The sequence below is a fragment of the Pan paniscus genome, chromosome 5 (assembly GCF_029289425.2).
Source record: "Pan paniscus chromosome 5, NHGRI_mPanPan1-v2.0_pri, whole genome shotgun sequence".
Lineage (NCBI taxonomy): Eukaryota > Metazoa > Chordata > Mammalia > Primates > Hominidae > Pan > Pan paniscus.
The window spans coordinates 109,428,821-109,442,311 of record NC_073254.2 but is presented as its reverse complement, the minus strand read 5'-3'; positions in this window follow the sequence as shown (position 1 = coordinate 109,442,311).

Sequence of the window (13,491 nt, the reverse complement as noted above, 5' to 3'; positions counted from 1 at the left end):
TTTATGCTTTTATTTTTAAACTCTCTTACATCTCCACATTTTTGATGGGTACATGCCAGTTAGGGCTGTAGAACTGTTACTTCAGTAAACTTCAGATACTAACTCTTGCTGCTGTGGCCCTAATCCCCTAGTCATATGGAAATCCTTTTCCTAACAGTTTACCTTATCATTCTTAACTTTGCTTAGTAAGGTTCCATCCTACAATGACCTTTTTCAGATCCCCTAGGAGTTCTCAGAGAGGGGCTAGCATTAGATGTTATATCTCAAATATGAAATCCTGTTCCTGGTTGGAAAACCTGATCTGAAATAATTATTTCCAAGATTTTACATCAGTAGTGATGTTGAGCTTAAGAGAAAGAAAATTTTGTCTTCAACAGAAGTATTTAGTAATAATAGATACTGATTGAGTACACACAATATGCCCCAGGCACTGCTCTGAAGTACTTTTGCATAACTAAAATTCATAAATCCAAGAGGTAAGTACTGTTACCATTTCTATTTTTCAGATGAGGCAACCAAGTTCAAAAAGATGAAATAATAACTTGCTCAAGATCATATAGCTAGTAAGCCCACTTTCCCAACTACAACTATAAGCAGCTTCACCAAATGTTTAAAAAAAAATACCTTCCTTTCACAAATATGAAGAGGGGCACTTAGAGGATTTGTCTGGTGGACTAAGACTATGGGGTGTGCCATGCCATTTGAGGATGCAAAAGGAGGGCGGTATTCAGGAGAGTGTGTCAGAGCCCACCAGATACATTGGAGTTTATCCACCTAAACTACTAATTACTACATGGGCATGAATGCTGGCATATTGAGAAAGAAGTACCTATTCTTACATGAGCTCCCCTGGCATATTTATAGAACCAATAGGAGCAGTCTTCTAAATGTAATTCACGCAGAGAAGAAAGTCAAAGATCATGCATTTTTATTCCTAACCCATTAAATAACTCTAATGCTGAAGATGGTATTAAGTGTCTAAATATCTAAAGAAAATGTAAATACCTTTTGCAGCCATTTGGTTTTCTAATAGGCAAGAGTATATTTCAAGCTCAGAAATCTAAGAGAGAATAAGCCTTTGGTCTTAACTGTATTCAACTTTTTACCTTGAGATTTCAATATATGTAAAAAAAATAAAATACTGATCTGGAATAAAATCCAAAAAGGTATATTTCCATCCTAATTCTTTTTTGACCTTCAGATCTATATCTTAAATTGCAATTAGCATGCTTTTGCTAGAATCTTCTGTAGGTGAAAAGCCTCAAATCTAATATGTCTAAAATTGGCTTCCTTCTTGCTAAATCACCTATGATGGTGTGACTTTCCTCCCTGTGCTTCTGCCAGACACTTGGGCCTCATTCTTGACTCTTCCCTCCCCTCCTGTTCACCTGCAGTCAGTCACTCGGTTCTTTCAGCTCAGCCTTACAAAGGTCTATTGAATCTGTTCTCTCCATCTCCTCTGCCATTATCTTGGTTTAGACCACCATCTCCTTTTTACTTGGATTTCAGTTTTTTTTTTTTTTTTTTTTTGAGAGACAGTCTCATTATGTTGCCCATGCTGGAGTGCAGTGGCATGATCCCAGCATACCATAACCTCAAACTCCTAGGCCCAAGTGATTCTCCTGCTTCAGCCTTCCAAGTAGCTAGGACTACAGGTGTGCACCACCACACCTGGCTAATTTTTGTTTGTTTGTTTTTTTGTAGAGATGGAATGTCGCTATGTTGCCCAGGCTGGTCTCAAACTCCTGGGCTCAAGTGATCCTCCCATCTTGGGCTCCCAAAGTGCTTGGATTATAGACATGAGCAACTGCATCGGACCTTTCAGTAGCTGTTTAACCAGTGTCTCTCTACCCCATTCATCCATCCATCCATCCATCCATCCTTCACACAGACCCCGAGTGGCCTCTCTCAACCACCACAATTCTGACCTTCCTTGCTTCCTGACCTTCTTAAGCTTCCTTGCTTAACACCCTCCAGGTCTGAAGCTCTCCATGACTCCTAGATATCAGCCCAAACTCCTTAGCAAAGTTCACAAGACCCTGCTCCCTGGCCTTGCTGCGTCTCCGGACTTGGTTTATTCTCCCTCAATGTGTTGAGGACAAGCATGACCAAAAGAGTGTGGGGTAAATAAAAGGAGCCATGAGTTTTGATTCTTTTGTCAATAATGATTGCTAAATCTCCTATGATGGTGTGACTTTCTGAGGGAAATTAACAATGTTCTTTTATCCAACAGATATTTATAGGGTTCCAATTATATTCCAGACTCTGTGCTAGAGAAATGGCTAAAAGGCAGATACTGGAGATGAAAGGATTTTAATATCTAAAAATAATGAAAAATAAACTAATTTTTGATAGGTCCTTATAGATGTCAGTTTTTAGAACTGCAGTTGTGTAGGACTTTACCACTGTGTGCAGCAGAGACCATGGATAATAACTAGCATCCAAGAAATTGAGTTGTTCAACCAATAGATCAATAGCTATATTTACTATTAATTTAATGTAAGGCTAAATAGAAGAAGTAGGCTGTAAATTCGAAATGTTTATTGACATGTAGTGCTTTTCCTTGTAATTAAGAGGTGAATTATCTTAAAAGTAGGAAGTTTTAAATGTTATTTTAATATTCATACTTTTCCAGCTTAATACATATATGACATCAATATCACTTCCAGAATTAGATTTAATAAAAAGTTTATTTGGCCGGGCGCGGTGGCTCACATCTGTAATCCCAGCAGTTTGGGAGGCTGAGGTGGGCGGACCATGAGGTCAGGAGTTCAAGACCATCCTGGCCAACATAGTGAAACCCTGTCTCTACTAAAAATACACAAAATTAGCCCAGTGTGGTGGTGTGTGCCTGTAATCCCAGCTACTCAGGAGGGTGAGGCGGGAGAATCGTGTGAGCCCAGGAGGCGGAGGTTGCAGTGAGCCAATATCGCGCCATTGCACTCCAGCCCAGGCGACAGTGCGAGACTCCATCTCAAAAAAAAAAAAAATAAAGTTTATTTTACTTTTCTACCCTTTGCAATCTGTTCGCACCAGGGAACTATTTATAAGAGTGTCACCTAAGAATGTTTATATTCTCTTAACATGTCATCAGGAACAGTAGAATATGTGAGAAAAATCTGATGGTAAATGCAGAACTCTTTCACATCATTCAGAATTTTGAAAGGCTGGGTGATTTTAAAATGTGTCATACTTGTCCTAGAGGTCCTCAAAAGACCTACTTTTATCATAAATTACAGTTAAGTTCAGGCAGTGATCTTATTTCAGTTGTATCATCAGTATTTTGCAATAGTCCTGGGAAAGTGAAAATATAAGCTCTAGTAGTCTCGTTCATGATTTTAAGATACCGATTTGAAGTATCATATTATTCCAAGAAACAACTTAATTCCATGATTTAAAAAAAAATCCAAAACAATATTGTTAGAACAGTGCAACAAATATTTACAAGTCAATAGTCTTTTCTTTGTAGAATATTACATTTATGGTTTCAATAAATGATTTAGCAGTTAAAGCTGAGATGAAGTGTGGTTCTCATATTCAATCTTGAAAAACTAAACCATCTTTAAAAAGTAGAACGTCCATGTGAACTCATGCCTGAAGCCATGTTTGAACGCTAGATAAAATTGCCCTGGGACAGAACTGTAGTTCACCTTTATGAAATCAATTTTAAACTTGTTATTGTGAGCCACAATAAATACAGTTCACATTGCAAACTATCACACACTCATACAAATGTACTAAAAAAAACTTACCAAGTTATATCCTCTCTACATGCAATGCATTCTGGTATTTTCTCTTTCATTTGCTTTTTTAAAAAGGTCTCACAATCCACTAATGAGTCACAACCTGTGGTTTGTAAAGTAGTGTTAGAATGAACCCATTGGCCACATCAGAAATATCTAAGGATTTTCTTTCCAACCTAAAATCTTTTCCTTCTCTGTTAATTAAGAGATCTTAACAAATGGGAAATTCTGAGTAAGTTCCTGAATTTTTCTTTCATTTGATCATGGCCTTCTAGTGTTTACTAAAGTGGTTTTTCCTTTCACTGCCATCCTTGGGTATTTTTGTATGCTGGGTTGTATTAGGGGTGAAGGGTTGATGGGGTTGTAGGCCTGAGAGGATCATTTTTATTACAGACTCTATCCTTGACTATAATATGATAGCGTTACATGGAGTTTAGTGACTCACGAGCTCATGTCTGACTCCTAAGGGGTCCTTTGTTAATTCAGATGGCATTGGTCTTATCCGTTATCAAGAATCCATGAGTTTGGCCGGGTGCGGTGGTTCATGCCTGTAATCCTAGCACTTTGGGAGGCCGAGGCGGGTGGATCACAAAGTCAGGAGTTCAAGACCAGCCTGACCAACATGGTGAAACCCCGTCTCTACTAAAAATACAAAAATTAGCCAGGAGTGGTGGCACGCACCTATAATCCCAGCTACTCAGGAGGTTGAGGCAGGAGATTCGCTTGAACCCGGGAAGCAGAGGTTGCAGTGAGCCGAGATCGCGCCACTGGGCGCCAGCCTGGGCAACAGAGCGAGACTCCGTCTCAAAAAAAAAAAAAAAAAAAAAGAATCCATGAGTTTGCCCTTTTGTGCTATTTTGAAAGGGAGCTGATCCAGTGACTACGCTCAGGAGGGTGGGGGCATTAACTGGTGTCCAGCTGCCTGAGACCTTGACCATCTTGCTTCCTCAATCTTTCCTAATAAGCTCCTGGGGCCAGCAGGGTTATTCTATTCTTCCAAAATTGAGAGTCATGAAACCAAGCCCCCTCTCATGAAAGGCCAACTATGATAGAGCAATTTAAACCTCAGTCCCATGCTAACCCTCATCACCACGTGGAGAATTCCATTCCTACAAGCTGCTTTTGTTTGCCTTCTGCTTTCATTATTGCCTAAGTCCCTAAGAGGGCTGCTACTCAGTTTTCTCCCCTCTGGCTTTGCAGAGAGCTAAGCCCCATAGTACTCAACTTTCCTCACCTAGATAGCCAATAACCTGGAACTAATTCTGGCCTTCTCCCAGACCGCTTATAAGGTGGCCTTGGTAATTAGGCTTTTGTTTCTTTTCCCTGGGAAGCAGTGCAGTAAAGGGGGTGACTGCGGGAGACCAGTCCTATGTATCTTTCCATCTCCGTAGGAGAGGAAGGAATTCACTTAGCTTTATAAGGTGCAAGAAACGGTGCCACCAATACACATAGTACTGTTTCATTTAATGCTCTAGGCCCATATTTTCCAAAGTTACCTGATTTTATGAATCATCTAGAGTGCTTAAGGATGCAGATTCCCAGCCCCATCCCGGTCTTCTTGAATCAGAATCTCCAGGGAGAAATACAGAAATCTGTATTTTTAAATAAGGACCCTAAACAATTCTCATAATCTGTGAGACACTGTTTTCTCTGTAGTTGTTTAAAGGGATAGGGAGGGGAAATGGTAGGGGATTAGGGTTGCAATCACCTAGGGGAGATTTCTTGCATCTTCCATACCTATATACACATCAACACCCCAAGTGTTAGCATTTTTTCCAACCTGATTATGCAGCTTTAAGAGTTTATATTATTTAACCTATACTTCAAATGTAAACTTTTGTGAATGTAAATAATTTTAAGTCTATTTAAACCATTTATTGATTCAGTATTTAAATACTCATTTACATCTAATAGCACAAATTATGCAAATGGTACTAATTTAGAAAAATTGGTTTTTCCTCAAACAATTTTATTCAAATACTTCACATGCATCGTTTACAACTGGGTCTCTATCATCACTGAAACAACATTGTGAGTCCTCTAACAGTTCCCTCCTAGTTATCTAAGGTAGAGCATGCCTTACATTGAGTAGAATGCTGTCAGTGGAGATTTTACCACATCTCGAGAACCATTTGTTAAACATCAGGGTTTTTTTCCTACATATTCATAATCACCATAAATAAGTACTTCTTGTATTTCTCTGTTCAATAATTATTTAAAAGCCTACTTAATGATCTCCAATACTTGTTATCCAAAGTCATACCCTCAGGAATAATTAATCAATATGTCTTTGCCTTTTTTCCCCTGATTTTGCTAGGTGACCTTTATAAGACAGAAAATTGCCATTATTTGTGACCCTTTCACGACATATTGTCTTCCCGAAGAGTATTTTGTTCAAACAGGACAAAGACAAAAACACAAGGTGACTCTCTTTTCTGAGGAATGATATTTTTGGAAAAATTTTGCTTTCCATTCTGCATATATAGTATATATTACTATTTAATAGCATCTGTACCCACCCCCTTTTTTTGCATAGAGACAGGGTCTCACCATGTTAGCCAGGCTGGTCTTGAATTTCTGGCCTCAATCGATCCTCCCCTCCACCTCCACCTCCCAAAGTTTTAGGATTACAGGTATGAGCCATCGCGCCCAGCCAGCATCTGTACCTAGACCCAACTTGAATTCCCCAAAGAAGTTAAACTGGCTCCAGTATTTTCTCACAAGATGCTAGAAGGCAAATTGTGGCATACCTATACCTTCTGGTTGGTTAGTGCTGAAAAAAGTACAGGACTACTTTTGAGAAGTTGACGATGTGGTTATCATTCAAAGTTTGCCTATAATTGTAACTTGGGTTTTAATGGGAAGCAGTGTAGTACTGATTGTTCTGAAGACAATAATATTGTCGAAATGCCCCATGGCTGCAGAATTACTGTAAGAATTTCATAAATCATGTATATGCTGTGCATTGTCTTGAGACTGAAGAATTTTTTTCATATCTATGACAATATTTTTTGGAAGTTTGTAGATGCTATAATCGTGAATAAAATACAAATTTGTTTAAAAGTATTGAACTCAGACAATTCTTGACTTTTGAAACTGAAACTACTCCCAGGGAAGAGCAGACTTCTAAGCTGTTCAGGTTAGTTTGTTGGTGACCAAGTTTCATCAATCAGCAAGTGGCTAAAAGGGGTCCAGGGAATGACAAATTGGGGTGACAGGATATGTGACACAAGAAGAAAGGTAGAGACAGGACAGCGCTTTGAATAGCTATTAGGAGAGGACTCAGAAGGGGGGAAGGAGAACACACTTTCGAAACAGTTGGCAGCTGTCTGCCAGCACACCGCCAAGTGCACACCATTTTCTCCCCCAGAAACGACGGTTTTAGTTGCAGGTGTTTCCTTTAGAGCTAAACTTAGAAAATGAAATAACTCAAACTCATTAGTTCATCAGAACTAAGGAATAAATATTGTAATTTTGTTACTAATTTTTAAAGCACCTTTCAATTTTGAGAAAAACAAGATGCAGTCTATGCAAATAAAGCAAAAGCACAATGCTAAGCAGCCTTCCTTTTCCTCATCCCTAACACCAAAAGTTGTAATTTTGAGAGAGATAGATAATTCAAAGCTATGGTAGCAAATTGGGTCTCAAAGAAAAGACAAATTAAGAAAGCTACACTAAAAATTACTTTAATAATGTTGCAAACAACTCTTTACTATTTTATTTAGAAAACACTTCTTTGCTTACTTATAGGGAAACCTTTTAAAATGAGAAATGGTACACAAGTCATCTGGTGAAGGAACCTACTAAACTAGTATTCTAAGCACTCTACTGTATTTCAAATATATTTGCTTGATATCCCTCCATAATATTTTCTCCTGAAATATATTAGAAAAGTGTTAAAATAGAATGAACAAGCAAGACCTATCTTGAACATAGGAGAAACTGAGAAGAAAAAAAAAAAAAACAGAAGCATTTTCTCTCCTAGATCTTTCAGCCGGCTGCCAGATGGTAAGCAAAAGCATAACTATTAGACCTGCAATTGCACTAAGGTGAGGCACCCAAAAACTGAGAGCTCCTTCCTGCCTGACATTTTTGTTCAGGTAACCAGAGTTTAAACTTGTGTCCCTGGTAATAACACAACTAACATCTCCATTACATTAATACCAGCTACATCCCCATGGGAAAATGTTCCATGTTGCTTATTAACCAATCCCAAGGGGAAATCCTGGGGGTAAAACAAGAGAAAAAACTATAGCAGGTGGTTTTTTTTTTCTGAAAAAAAAAAAAATTATAAAGTATTCAAAGTAATTAACAAAATGTTTACAATAAAGTCTACACTTGATCTTAGCCAAAAGACTGAGAAGCGATGCAATAAAATTTATATATGGCTTTCTGAGGTTTTTTTTTTTTTTTTAATTTTACTCTAGGAAGACATTGATGTAAAATAAGCTGATTCACACTATCAGTTTAAGAGATAATAACAATGCAACTGGCAAAACAAGTAATCCAGTTAGCTAATGGCAGATATTTTAAGTATAGAAAAGTATATGTGGTATAATGGGATATCAGTTCTTAAAATACCTATGCCTTATAAACAAAACCTCAAGGTAAATATACCAAAATCTGTATCATGTCCTTTTCTAAGCAGGAGGATTATGGGAGATTTGGATTTTGTTCATATTCCACATATTGAACCACTGTATTACTTTTATGATCAAGAAGAAAATCATTTAAAAAAAAGTTTCTAGTGCTAAAGAATAAGTAAAATGTGTGAACCAAGAATAGCTCGGAGGTTATAAGAAGCATATACTTTTTTCAAATAGTGGAAAACTCAAATGACACAAAACAGCCTGATTCTTTTTAGTGTAGCAAAAAAACCCAAGTTTCAGAGTCAGAAGACCTGGACTTGAATCAGGGTTCTTTCATTTTCTAGATAAGTCATTGAAGTTTTTTATTTTTTATTTTTTTATTTTTTTAAGAGGAAAATAATCTTTTTTTTTATTTTTTTTAATTTTTTTTTTAAAGTAGTCTTTTTTTTTTTTTCTTTTTTATTGATCATTCTTGGGTGTTTCTCGCAGAGGGGGATTTGGCAGGGTCACAGGACAATAGTGGAGGGAAGGTCAGCAGATAAACAAGTGAACAAAGTTCTCTGGTTTTCCTAGGCAGAGGACCCTGCGGCCTTCCGCAGTGTTTGTGTCCCTGGGTACTTGAGATTAAGGAGTGGTGATGACTCTTAACGAACACGCTGCCTTCAAGCATCTGTTTAACAAAGCACATCTTGCACCGCCCTTAATCCATTCAACCCTGAGTGGATACAGCACATGTTTCAGAGAGCACAGGGTTGGGGGTAAGGTCACAGATCAACAGGATCCCAAGGCAGAAGAATTTTTCTTAGTACAGAACAAAATGAAAAGTCTCCCATGTCTACCTCTTTCTACACAGACACAGCAACCATCCGATTTCTCAATCTTTTCCCCACCTTTCCCCCCTTTCTATTCCACAAAACCGCCATTGTCTTCATGGCCCGTTCTCAATGAGCTGTTGAGTACACCTCCCAGATGGGGTGGTGGCCGGGCAGAGGAGCTCCTCACTTCCCAGTAGGGGCGGCCGGGCAGAAGCGCCCCTCACCTCCCGGACGGGGCGGCTGGCCGGGCGGGGGGCTGACCCCCCCCCACCTCCCTCCCGGACAGGGCGGCTGGCCGGGCAGAGGGGCTCCTCACTTCCCGGTAGGGGCGGCCGGGCAGAGGCGCCCCTCACCTCCCGGACAGGGCGGCTGGCCGGGCGGGGGGCTGACCCCCCCACCTCCCTCCCGGACGGGGCGGCTGGCCGGGCGGGGGGCTGACCCCCCCACCTCCCTCCCGGACGGGGCGGCTGGCCGGGCGGGGGGCTGACCCCCCCACCTCCCTCCCGGACGGGGCGGCTGGCCGGGCGGGGGGCTGACCCCCCCCACCTCCCTCCCGGACGGGGCGGCTGGCCGGGCGGGGGGCTGACCCCCCCACCTCCCTCCCGGACGGGGCGGCTGGCCGGGCGGGGGGCTGACCCTCCCACCTCCCTCCCGGACGGGGCGGCTGGCCAGGCAGAGGGGCTCCTCACTTCCCAGAAGGGGCGGCCGGGCAGAGGCGCCCCTCACCTCCCGGATGGGGCGGCTGGCCAGGCGGGGGGCTAACCCCCCCACCTCCCTCCCGGACGGGGCGGCTGGCCGGGCCGGGGGCTGACCCCCCCCACCTCCCTCCCAGACAGAGCGGCTGGCCGGGCAGAGGGGCTCCTCACTTCCCAGTAGGGGCGGCCGGGCAGAGGCACCCCCCCCCACCTCCTGGACAGGGCGGCTGGCCGGGCAGGGGGCTGATCCCCCCACCTCCCTCCCGGACGGGGCGGCTGGCCAGGCGGGGGGCTGATCCCCCCACCTCCCTCCCGGACGGGGCGGCTGGCCGGGCGGGGGGCTGACCCCCCCACCTCCCTCCCGGACGGGGCGGCTGGCCGGGAGGGGGGCTGACCCCCCCACCTCCCTCCCGGACGGGGCGGCTGGCCGGGCAGAGGGGCTCCTCACTTCCCAGTAGGGGCGGCCGGGCAGAGGCACCCCTCGCCTCCCGGATGGGGCGGCTGGCCGGGCGGGGGGCTGACCCCCCCCACCTCCCTCCCGGACGAGGCGGCTGGCTGGGCAGAGGGGCTCCTCACTTCCCGGTAGGGGCGGCCGGGCAGAGGTGCCCCTCACCTCCCGGACGGGGCGGCTGGCCGGGTGGGGGGCTGACCCCCCCACCTCCCTCCCAGACGAGGAGGGAGGACGCTCCTCACTTCTCAGACGGGGTGGCTGCCGGGCGGAGGGGCTCCTCACTTCTCAGACGGGGCGGTTGCCAGGCAGAGGGTCTCCTCACTTCTCAGACAGGGCGGCCGGGCAGAGACACTCCTCACATCCCGGACGGGGCGGCAGGGCAGAGGTGCTCCCCACATCTCAGACGATGGGCGGCCGGGCAGAGACGCTCCTCACTTCCCAGATGTGATGGCGGCCGGGAAGAGGCGCTCCTCACTTCCTAGATGGGATGGCGGCCGGGCAGAGACGCTCCTCACTTTCCAGACTGGGCAGCCAGGCAGAGGGGCTCCTCACATCCCAGACGATGGGCAGTCAGGCAGAGACGCTCCTCACTTCCCAGACGGGGTGGCTGCCAGGCAGAGGCTGCAATCTCGGCACTTAGGGAGGCCAAGGCAGGCGGCTGGGAGGTGGTTGTAGCGAGCCGAGATCACGCCACTGCACTCCAGCCTGGGCGCCATTGAGCACTGAGTTAACGAGACTCCGTCTGCAATCCCGGCACCTCAGGAGGCCGAGGCTGGCGGATCACTCGCGGTTAGGAGCTGGAGACCAGCCCAGCCGACACATCGAAACCCTGTCTCCACCAAAAAAATACGAAAACCAGTCAGGCGTGGCGGCGCACACCTGCAATCGCAGGCACTCGGCAGGCTGAGGCAGGAGAATCGGGCAGGGAGGTTGCAGTGAGCTGAGATGGCAGCAGTACCGTCCAGCTTCGGCTCGGCATCAGAGGGAGACCGTGGAAAGAGGGGAGAGGGGAGAGGGGAGAGGGGAGAGGGGAGAGGGGGGAGGGGGGAGGGGGGAGGGGAGAGGGGAGAGGGGAGAGGGGAGAGGGGGGAGGGGGGGAGGGGAGAGGGGAGAGGGGAGAGGGGAGAGGGGAGAGGGGAGAGGGAGCTCTATCTACCACACAGTCCTTCTCTGAATATGAGTCGGTCCCAATCGTCATTGAAGTTTTTTTTGAATAAGTCATTGAAGCTTTAAGAACCTTTATAAAATATATTTCAAAGTATTCAAACCAAATCAAGAAATAGATGAAAATCTAGAAAAATTTCCTCTCATTAACATAAAAAATCATATGCCAGAAAGATAATAATCTGTAGTTAAAAAAACTGAGAAGTAGACACTTGATTTCTCTGAGACCTAAATTATCTTCATCTGTAAAATGGGTATAAATAATCAGTGCCACTTCCAAGGCTGTTATGAAGAATAAATGAGTTGATGTTATGTCAAGTGCCTGATAAACAGTAGATGCTAAAAAACTATAGTCCAGACCTTGCACAAGGATGCAAATGGCGGTGGAGAAAGGGCCTGCACTTCAAGGGACTTCTGGTTCCTAACTAAGGAAAAGATGAATTACACAGGTCAAGGATTGTGGTTCTAAGATGTTTTCTAAGATTCTGAAACATTTTAAACCTCATATTTTGTCATTTTTATTAGTTACGAAGTCAGCTTTAAGGATTAAAAAAAAAAAGTCTTAAAATGAAAAAAAAAGGAGTTTTCCTTAGGATCATCAAAAGTAAAGAAAAAATTACCCCAAATTTGATCTTGGATTAAACCTTTACCTGATATAATTTGTAAATTTTTCTTGAAAGAAATAAGTGTTCTAGTTTAAAAAAATAAGCAATTTTTGGATAAGAAATTTTCCAAGGAAATGAGCTCCCTTCCCACCCAGCTGTCAGTCAAGAATTTAGTAACCTTTAAATAAAATTACTCTTCTCTTTGTATCTGTCTTTTTGAGACAGGGTCTCGCTCTATCACCCAGGCTGGAGTGCAGTGGCACCATCATGACTCACTGCAGCCTGCTCCTCCTCTCCCATCCCCCAGAGCTCAACTGATCCTCCCTTCTCAGCCTCCAGAGTAGCTGGGACCACAGGTACGTATGCCCGGCTAATTTTTGAGTGTGCGTATATTTTTAGTAGAGATGGGTGTCACCATGTTGCTCAGGCTGATCTCGAATTCCTGAGCTCAAGTGATCTGCCCACCTTGGCCTTTTTTTTTTTTTTTTTTGAGATGGAGTCTCATTCTGTCTCCCAGGCTGATCTCGGCTCACTGCAACCTCCGCCTCCTGGGTTCAAGTGATTCTCCTACCTCAGCCTCCCGAGAAGCTGGGATTACAGGCATGCACCACCACACCCAGCTAATTTTTGTATTTTTAGTAGAGACAGGTTTTTGCCATGTTGGCCAGGCTGGTCTCCAACTCCTGACCTCAGGTGACCTGCCCGCCTTGGCCTCCCAAAGTGCTGGGATTACAGGCATGAGCCACCGCGCCTGCCAGCCACTTCTCTTTTCTCTGTAAATGTCTCTGCTGAGAGAAATTTTGGAATTGGCTTTGATCTTGGAGCATGATTGTAATTAAGCTTTGATATGTGCCCATAATTAAATTGTTATGGGCACATGTCCACAATAAATTGTTGTTATTGTTGTTAACCAAGGAAGGAGAGATTGTTATTCCTACTGAACCAGTCCTATGGGAGAAGAGCCCCAGGGAGCAGTGGAGGTGGTGGTGGCTAAAGGAGAGCCCCAGAGGACAACTGCACCCAGAGATTGATGGACCTTGGAGGCTGAATAGCAAAAGGCTTCTAGTACTCAGCTATCAAATAGGAACGCATTATATACAGCACCTGCTTTGCAGGCCTTGCTGTGGTAGGGCCTACTACACAAATTAGGGGCTTTTGTAGAGCTGTGGCAGGAGAGGGTGTCAAGTGTCAGTTAATCTGAAGATTCAACACAATGAATGAATGAAGCAGCATTGGAGTTTGGTTTTGTTTGCATATCTCAGTCAGTCAGATTATCAGTTTACTATACAGAAAACAACATCAGGGAATGATTTAAAATATACCATCTAATTTTAGATATCCTTCACTTTTTTACTCCCAATTTCACCAAGAAACTCACAGATTTAGATTAACTTTAACAATAGAAAACAAATCAAATTTAAGGGTTTTA